Source organism: Balaenoptera borealis, assembly GCF_965194805.1.
Source record: "Balaenoptera borealis genome assembly, chromosome: 3".
Lineage (NCBI taxonomy): Eukaryota > Metazoa > Chordata > Mammalia > Artiodactyla > Balaenopteridae > Balaenoptera > Balaenoptera borealis.
The window spans coordinates 180,206,085-180,216,905 of NC_138866.1; positions in this window are offsets into that span (position 1 = coordinate 180,206,085).

The following is a 10,821-nucleotide window of genomic DNA, read 5'->3' on the forward strand; positions in this document are numbered from 1 at the left end:
ACTAGATCACCCTTCAGTATGATGTCTGCTGTAGGCTCTTTGTAGGTACTAGGTATTGGATTAAGAAAATCCCTCTTTTTCTCAATTTAAAGAACAGGGTAGCTATAACCAAGAGTTTTTGAGAGATGAAGTACCTTTGGGACCTCCAGCATCCCCTTTCTAATTCCTCTGAGATTTCTTCAGATGCTTAGAGAATGTTCTTCTGCTCTAGCCTTCCTACTAAACAAACTCTGGCTTTCAGTCATTAGGGTATAAATTTAAGATGTCTTATCTCTCTATCCGCCTAACAATGTTTTTGTCGTTGTTTCCTTTATTCATTCATGTACTATTTTATTTTACAAAAGATCTTACAAGATTTATAAGGACCACACATTAAACTGGAAAAGTAGAAATAGATAGCAATTCACCTCATGGAACATCTAGCTAGTATAGAAAATCATCACTAAGGTGTAGTTAACACATAAATTTATGCAGGTCATACACTACAGTATTATTACATTTGACCTGTAAATTTTTCGGATGTTCTTTATAATCAGTTTTGCATTGACTATAAGAAACAATCGTATCAGTTCTTCACAGAAAGTAAAGATTTCCTAGCACTAGTATTTGGAAAAAAATATTTAATGCTCTTCACATAGGTAATGTAGAGGATATTATCCATACTCTGAGAGAAATGCACAAGCAGATTGCCTGTGATGGTTTATTGTTTCCGTCAAGGTAAGCAGAGGGCATTATTCCAAAGCAAAACTCACTAAACACAATTTTTCAAGCTATCCAACCACTTTGGACTAAGTTGCCTGTTACATTCCTCCTTGTTCCACAGGGGGTAGGGCATGCAGATTTTTTGTTAGTCATAATCTTAAAATTTTCTTCAAATAAATTTGTAATTCTCTCAGGACTTTTTTTTTAATATGATTTGTGCAGGGGACATTTCAGTTGTAATTAATTTCTGGCAAAGGCTTCCTGTGACTGCTTAAAGATGGACATAAATGATTTGTCACTCTCCCCATTAGGAGGTGGCTTCATGTCCCCTCCCCTTGACTCTGGGCTGGCCCTAGGTCTGCCTGAACAACAGGATGGGCTGCAAGTGATGCTGGACCAGTTCTCAGTCTCACCTTTATGAAGACAGCTTCCCCTCCTTGCTCTGGGTGTGCAGCCTCTCTGCACCCAGCTACCCTGGAGAAGCCAAGGCCAGACAGAAAGTCCGTACCCAGGAAAGCCAGTTAAGAGCCCCAGCTCAGCTCCCAGGTGACAGCCACGTGTGCAAGTCATCATGGATGCTCTGACCCAGTTGAGTCCCCAGGTGACTCCAGCCTCGGCTGACATCACATGGAGCAAAGGAACTGCCCAGCTGAGCCCAGTCAACTCAGAGGCCGGTGGGAGAGTAAAATGACTTGTTTTAAGCCACTACGATTTGGGTAGTTTCTTTCTTTTTTTTTTCTTTTTTGGCCACGCTGCAAGGCTTGCTGGATCTCAGTTCCCTGACCAGGGATTGAACCCGGGCCCTCGGCAGTGAAGGTGCTGAGTCCTAACCACTGGACTGCCAGGGAAGTCCTGGGGTGGTTTCTTCACTCAGTAACATACAATAAAAATGCTTCTCATCCACATTTCAATTCACTGCACACAGTCTTCCTTCAGGCACTCACATACCCACAAATCTGTTCTGGTAAAGTTCATAATTTAACAAATCATTGGGAAACACGATAGACACTTCCCATTCTCGCCTTACTGAAATTCCTGCTGCATTTGACTACTGACCACTCCCTGTTTAAAAAAAAAAAAAAAATACATGGGTAATACTTTCACATGGCTCAGAAACCAGAAAGTTTAAAATTGTCACCAGCAAGAAGTCTCCTCTCAGTTTTTTTCCACACCTGGCCAGTTCCACCCCCATCTCTGTCGCCAACGGGTAAAAGCCATCTGTATTTTATTAGATATCTTTCTAGAGTTTCTGTACATACACACAAATACATATGACGTTTCTCCTCTTCCCACTTTTTAAACAAAACATGCACCTTACACACACTAGACCACCCCCTTGCTTTTTCCCACAGTAGCAAAATATCTTGGGGATTTTTACATGGAGGGAACTTGATTTTTAAATCATATTCTTAAAGAAAATCTTCTCCCATATGGCTATTTCTAGATTAAAACGCTGTTTGTCTCACTAAAGGATTTCTAGACCGCCTACAAAAAGGTAAGAGATTTTAGAATCTAGGTGGCTCTTTCCTCTCTAGATGCATAAATGACCCCCCAAGACACCATTTCTAACAGAGGCCTGCCTTTACAAGGGGAAAAAATAAGCAAAATTAGATCATAATGGATTTTTCCCATTTCATCTTGTAGGGTAAGGCGTTTTTGATTGTCATGTAGGTACCTGACCCTAAGCTTCTGATTGCTGAAGCATCTACTTAAGACACTGTGTGTCTGGAATACACACAGTGCCAGATACACAACTGGATGAAGTCAGGACCCCTGTATCCGTGAAGTTCCCCTTTTCGAAAGCCCTGGGTGACCTACATAACTGACCACTTGAGTGACCTCGCTTTTCCCCCCCGTAAAGGCAGAACCCAAGTCTGCTCTCTTTCTCTCCCCACGACCTTGCCGTGTGGCCCTGGGATGTGTCCTTGTGACCCTCCAGGACCTGTGGGTCATGAATCTTGTTTTGCCAAAGTTCCCTGATGGCTGTTGAGGTGCCTTTTGTAGCCATAACGAGAACCACGAGGGCTGGGCTGGCCACGCCATCACAAGATGGGCTGCAGCCAGTGAAGTGTCTGTGGGGCTCCCACAGGTGGCACAGGCCAAGGTGAGTGCCCTGGGCATTTCTGGGCCACAGCACTGTTACTGATGGGCTGAGACACGAAACACACCTCCGCCAAACACATATTCCAATCTCAGAGTGAAAATAGACCCATGCTTGTACTGGAAGAGACACGGAGACAAAAATAGAGGAAAGAATGGGAACCGCAACACACTAATCACCTCCACGTGCGACGAGGCCAACAGTCTCTTCCTCTGTCTCACGATAGTATCGTATACTCAGACCACGCGGAAATGAAACGTTCCCCTGACACTGACACAGGCCGCACCCCGCTTCGGTGAGAAGAAGGAAGGTCTTGTTCAGTGAATGCTGTTACAAGTTGAGGTTCATGCGGGTAAAAGTTCAATTAGATTCTTACCCTACCCTACACCAGAACACTCAAAATTTCAAATGGAAAGAAAGTTACACAGGCCGTAGAAGAATAAGAAATTGTACTTAAGGTTTTAAGATGTCTAGGTCTTTTTAAGCAAAACATAAAACCAGGGGAAATATTGGCAGATTTTGTACATAAAAATTGAAATCTCCTATAAGACAGAAGCCATCATAAACAAGCTAAATATAAGCACACCATAGACAGAAACACATGTAACAAAGAATGCATGTAAATAACTTATACATGCTGTTCCATACCATTAAAAAAGACTATCAATTCAGAAGAAGAGTGGGCAAACAATATGGAAGGGCAATTCACAGAAAAAAATACAAATAACTAATAAAGATCTGAAGATACGTTCAACTGAAATAAAGTAAATATAAAAGGGAAAAAATGAAAAGATTTACACTATTTAGCATAAGAATATGAAGAAATATGTGCTCCCATACCTTGCTGTTGGGATTAAATTGACATAGATTTTTTGGAACACGATTCAGTAGCATCCACCAGAATTTAAAATGGGTGTTCTCTTTAACCTAACAATTTTACACCTAGGAATCTCTCTTACATGTATTCATCTGTAAAAAGGTCTAAAAGTACTTGGGGCTGTTACTTAACCTCTCTGAGCCTGATCCTTCAATGGTAAAATATTTATTATAATATGTGTACCTCATTTGGTTGTTAAGTGAGATAAATTAACACATGGCCTGGTACACAATAAATTTCAGTAAATGTTATATATTGATATTACGATTATCAGCATTACCATCTCATGTTATTTTCGTGTACCTATCAATGATTATAAATTATTGACAAAAATGTGCATCAATGGAGAAATACATATTAAGTAGCATGCACATATACATATGTACACACATGAAATCTCCAAGACATGCAAGCAAAATAATACATGTTTAGATTATTTCCGTTTATGTAACAATTTGTGTGTGTATGTGTGTAAAGGGGAAGAGAAAGAATAAATGTGTGTTTTTTAAGGGTCTAAAAAGATACCAAACTGTTATTAATGCCTTAAGTATTGGCACAAAGGGAAAAACTGAAGAGAAACTTACACTTTTTTACTCTAGGTCATTCTGTATTGTTTGAATTTTGACCTTTCTGAACAGCCAGTAGAAGCTGCAATGTTCCCTCCAAAACCAGTGAACTTAACTCATCTGAAACCATAACAGCTGGACCATATGCCTTCAGTCAACTCTGACCAACGTGGTCATCTAGCTTTTCAGATTAGACACGAGAGAAGATGATTTATAATCTAGATTTTGCACACCATTGAGAATGTCAGAGATTTATATCTAATTTTTTTAAATGGGGACTTCTGATGGGGTTAAGGTTTTTGGAAAATCATCTTATTGCTAACAATGGCAGATTAATGCAGCGTTTCGGAACAAAATTATTTCATCCCATTCTGATCAAGGAACTCTTCATTTGAGAAACCTCTAACACTTTTATATTATATTAGTACCATACAAGTTATTAATAATACGCTGACATAATAGAATTCTCTAAAAAGATCTTCTGCTGTAAAGATAGTCCTTTCAGCCCAGGGACTCCTGTCAGTGGATCAAAGCCCGCGCCCCACTCCTGTGAGCACTGCCAGGGGGCCAGGCTGGCTGGAAAATATCTCACTACAGCTTCTGCCTTATTTGAAATATTCACTATCAAAAGGCTTGTCCATCAGGATACCACTTATATCCTAAAAGAGACTGACGCCTAGGTAGCTCCTTTCCACTGTTCCCCTACTAAATGAAATTATACCTTTCTCCTTCTAATTCAAGATAAGAAAAATAGCTAAATCGAAGCCATCGTTCAAATCGATAAAAATAGAAAAAGTATAGGAAAAGAAAATTCCACCAAAACAATTCTCTGGAAGTGATATTAAATTCTACCCCAGAAATAAATGGGTTTCATATGACTTCAGAAATTTCACCTGGCACAATATAGTTGTTACGAAACCATTAAAAGCAGATTGTCATTAATTGATTACTTCTATTTGTCAAGCTCTGTGCTACATGGTTATAGATGTTATCTCATTTGCAACTCAGACAATTTCTTACCCCATTTTATGGATGAGGACTCAGAAGCTTAAGAAAATTAAGTACTTCCCCCAAATCTAGCACAGGTCTCACTCCCAGGTCCCAGTTCTTAACCATTACAAGTGTCACCATTCTTTCACTGAATGTGGCTGATGAATTTAAAAATACCTGTCATCAGAATCTAGTAAAAATAACCTACAGTATTGTTTATAATTTTATTTTGTTAATATTTGTCAAGAAATAAATCCATGTACATTTTACCCCTAAAGAAATATTTATAGTTTTAAATAAATCCATTTCATTCACTACAAGACTAGAATTAGTACTAAAACAACTCAGCCTTAATTTCATAAAAGTTTAAAATAAATGTGGCAATGATTTCTTTTCTTCTTTTAATGTTTACTGAACGAAACACGTATTTTAAAATAAGCAAACTCCACTACTATATATAAAATAGATAACCAACGAGGACCTACTGTATAGCACAGGGAACTATACTCAATACTTTGTAATAACCTATAAGGGAAAAGAATCTGACAAAGATATATATATCTGAATCACTGTGCTATACACCTGAAACACAACATTGTAAATCAACTATACTTCATTAAAAAATTAATTTAAAATATTTTTAATTAAAAAAAAAAAAATAAGCAAACTCAAGTGTTCACAAGGTACATATGCATCTAAAATATTTTTAAACACTTCTTCAAAAACTATCTGAATGCATTTACATAAAGCATATAATTCCATAAGCATAATAATAATTAGGAATTTTTCAGAGCTAAAAATGCTTCATAACTATGAACGTGTACAGCCTGTGAAATAACCAACATTTTAAAAACCTGTTTTTAAAGGCCTTTTCCGCTAGCTATGCTCATACCTAACTTTTGCTACCTAACACACTGTTAGTTCATACTACCTAGTACAAATAGTATCAACTCTTCTGCAAAAAAATTATCCTCAAATTTTGAACTTACTGAAATTTTAATTTCCATTTTTAAAATGTGATACATTTTTAAAAATTTTATTTATTTATTTTTATTTTTGGCTGTATTGGGTCTTTGTTGCTGTGCCAGGGCTTTCTCTAGTTGCGGAGAGAGGGGGCCACTCCTCGTTGCAGTGCGTGGGCTTCTCATCGCGGTGGCTTCTCTTATTGCGGAGCACGGGCTCTAGGCACACAGGCTCAGTAGTTGTGGCTGGTGGGCTCTAGAGCGCAGGCTCAGTAGTTGTGGTGCACGGGCCCAGTTGCTCCGCGGCATGTGGGATCGTCCCGGACCAGGGCTCGAACCCATGTTCCCTGCATTGGCAGGCGGATTCTTAACCACTGCGCCACTAGGGAAGCCCCTAAAATGTGATACATTTTTAATGCTACAAAATCAGTTTCTATATAAATTATCCCATATATGTTGATCTTGGAACTGAAACAAAAAAGTAATACCTAATCTTAGAGCAAATGCTTATGCATACAAGTCACAAAGTTGTAGCTTTGAAAAAAAAATTTGATGCTCAAATATCAACATTCTCCCAGCTGAAAACTAATTCATTTTTTTCTTCTTGAGTACATTTAATGTAAATTAATCTTTCCATTTCCTCAGTTCTTAAGATTAATTTCTGTTGTAAAGGTTTTAATGAAGTTCAGTTAGAGTATACTCAATAAAACTAGCTTCTGAACAAACTCACCTAGCCACAAGTCTATTTCAGTCAACTGATGATTAAGTCATAAATCACTCAGGCAAATTATAATTACTTTCTGTTGTGCATATTTCTCAAAAACAGGAACACATACGTTTTTCACAATCTTGAATATATTCCTAAGAGGCGTGTGTGTGTATGTGTTTCGGTTATTGACCAAAAAAGAAAAGACTAGAAGTTCTGTTCAATGAACAATACTACTGAACTAAAATCATTTAGCATAGTTTTTAACTACTAAAACTATGATGTCCATTTATTTCATATCATTAAATTCAGTACAAGAAAAAAACCTGATTATTACTCTGGATTTTACCACTGTTCTCTGTCTTATTGCCCTACACTACTTAAGTGAATGGACAGATCAATTACACGGCTATAAAATAACATATGCTTTAAAGAGCACATACAAAATGTCTTACTACCTCACCCTATGCAAATATCGAGTTTTTCATTTGTATAAACTTAAAGCTATGGTGTTCATTTTGGTTAGAGACAACAGAATAACATGGAATGCTGATTTTTTCTGTTATATTAAGTACAAGGAATACGGCATTTGTAAGAAGTCACCTCCCTCCGCCCCGATATTTCTCTGTGGCAGTGTTTCTTAAAGGGGTGGTGGAAACTCTCAACTGCCTGCATCAAGCTACCCAGCACCTTGCTAGAAATGTAGATTCCTCAGCCCTACAGCCACTGATGCAAAGCCTCCAAGGGAGGTACTCTGGGGTCCTAGGATCACTCTTACAAAAGCTGTGATCTGAAACCCATTTTTCTACAGTCTTTATCCTAAAAAGTAAAACCCACAAAGTGTTAAGTGGATTTAAGAACAACTGCATTTAAAAATATAGGGGTAAGACACTATCCTAAATCAAAAAATAAAATGTATTTTTATTTTTCTATTGGAGTATAGTTGATTTACAGTGTTGTGTTAGTTTCAGGTGTACAGCAAAGTGATGCAGTTATACATACACATATATCCACTTTTTTAGATTCTTTTCCCATATAGGCCATTACAGAGTATTGGGTCTTCGTTCCTGCGCGCGGGCTTTCTCTAGTTGCGTCAAACGGGGTCTACTCTTTGCTGCGATGCGTGGGCTTCTCACTGCGGTGGCTTCTCTTGTTGCGGAGCACAGGCTCTAGGCGTGTGGGCTTCAGTAGTTGTGGCTCGCAGGCTCTAGAGCTCAGGTTCAGTAGTTGTGGCGCACAGGCTTAGCTGCTCCGCGGCACGTGGGATCTTCCCGGACCAGGGCTCAAGCCTGTGTCCCCTGCATTGGCAGGCGGATTCTTAACCACTGCACCACCAGGGAAGCCCTCAAGGTCTATTTGATTCAAGCCTGACTTGCCTACTCAAAGGAACGTTTTTGGGAGATTTTCAAAAGAAAATGTTGTCACAGGAGACAAGTGCAAAGGACTTTCAAATACTCTCTTTTTAAAATCAACCTACCATTTAAGTATTTTATTTTCTACACAAAAGACGGCTTAGAATTAGTTGAAATAAAAGATCCTGAAGATAAACTAAATCTAAAGTTTAGGCATGCACTGAGTATATTAATATAGTCCCTGAATAGTTCGATGTATTTCATTTTTATTAAAGTTGATCACAATTCCTACTTTAAGATATTCCGCCATTTAAGGGAAAAAAAGAGTATTACAGCTGCTGGTAGGGAGTACAAGTTGAATTAGTGCAAATTTTAGGAAAAGGATTGAAAATATTTTTCATAAGACAGGCATCTAACAAGATAAATATGTGAGCTTCTTATACTATGTTACCAAAAGGAAAAAGTCCCTGAAAATTTCTTCCATATAAAAATTCAAAACGGGGCTTCCCTGGTGGTGCAGTGGTTGAGAATCTGCCTGCCAATGCAGGGGACACGGGTTCGAGCCCTGGTCTGGGAAGATCCCACATGCCGCGGAGCAACTAGGCCCGTGAGCCACAACTACTGAGCCTGCGCGTCTGGAGCCTGTGCTCCGCAACAAGAGAGGCTGCGATAGTGAGAGGCTTGCGCACCGCGATGAAGAGTGGCCCCCGCTTGCCGCAACTAGAGAAAGCCCTCGCACAGAAATGAAGACCCAACACAGCAAAAAATAAATAAATAAATTTATAAAGAAAAAAAAAAAAGCCTTAAAGCTCGTTTAAAAAAAAAAAAATTCAAGACGAAAACAATCAAAGCCATGTAAGCGCAGAATGAACATCAGCGTTTTTGAGAATTAGTAACCTAATCCTGCAAAGGAAATGTTAAAATGTAATGTAATAAGAGAAATAGCACCTTTTTAAAAATCAAGTTATCTAAAATGTAAGTTTGCAAAACTATTCTGCATTACAAATCTCCACATGAAATCATTTGAAAAGGAGGTAGTAACACAAAACAAGCAGTTCCGAAAAGTGTAAAGTTACATGCTGATTGTAAATGCAAAGAATACAGAACAATTAAAACCAAAATTACACCTACATATCTATAGCAGGCCAAAAGTTCCTTTTCTTTTAAAGTCACACATTTAATAGTGTCTCTAAAACAGGCCAGGAAAGCAGCATACCTTAATATAAGGGGGAAAATTTTTAAGGACATTTTTAAGAATTAAACAATTTTTAGAACTAAAGCATTATTAGATTATCTTCAGTGTATCTTTCTATTCAACACGTGGACAGAAGCTTTACCATAAGATTTTTGCTATTCAATGGAATTCAGAATAAAATGAGTCTATTTCAGATCATACCCTAAAACTTTTTGATACCTAAGTACCACAAAGGGATTGTCACAAGATGATTTTTTATTAGATGATTCCACGGTATAGAGCAGCCTTTTTCAGCCAGAGTTCTGAATGTAACAGACACAGTGTTACCATCAGATTCAATGTTATTATGTTTTTCTACAAGTGAGGCCAAGTATATACTTACATTCTTTCTAATCCCTTAAAATCCTTACAATTGAAAAGCTTGACCTTGAGTAGTTAATTCAAATAAAAATAAACTTGCTTAGGAGTATAATTTCAGTGGCCTAAACATATTTCCAAAGAATATTTTCCAACTGTGACACCTACTTGAATATTTTGGGCTTTTTATATGACTACTTTATCTATATCAAAAGATTTACCATAGCAAACTATGTCTCTGTTTCCAAAAATTGTTATTAATCAAAAATGCTGGGGCTTCCCTGGTGGCGCAGTGCTTGAGAATCCGCCTGCCAATGCAGGGGACACGGGTTCGAGCCCTGGTCTGGGAAAATCCCACATGCCGCGGAGCAACTGGGCCCGTGAGCCACAACTACTGAGCCTGCGCGTCTGGAGCCTGTGCTCCGCAACAAGAGAGGCCGCGATAGTGAGAGGCCCGCGCACCGCGATGAAGAGTGGCCCCCGCTTGCCGCAACTAGAGAAAGCCCTCGCACGGAAACGAAGACCCAACACAGCTAAAAATAAATAAATAAATAAATTTATAAAAAAAACATATGTACAGAAATAACTTAAAAAAAAATGCTACCTTATAGCTTGAGAGAAATAGACCTTGGGTTCAAGAAATGCTAATACATTATTAACAGTTATTATAATTCTGTATTTAGTTTCATTTATAAATATCATGTAAATATCACTGGCAGGCATCATAATGTTAAATCATTAAACTAATTTCTAAATATTGATTTCAAAAGCTTTGAACATATGTTGCAAAAAAAATTCAGTAAAACTTATTTTTAGTTTAAAAACTAACAAAAGTGTTTTTTTTCCAGGTAATACACCCAATTATTTTTTTTATGATTATCACCTACCCAGGAGTTGATAATAAATACTTGCATAGTTCTTGGAGAAAACGGACCTGGCACAATCTGAAGACAAATATTGGCAAATACCACGTGTCCCAAGTTATAGTTTAAGAAATAACACAATCTGCAATA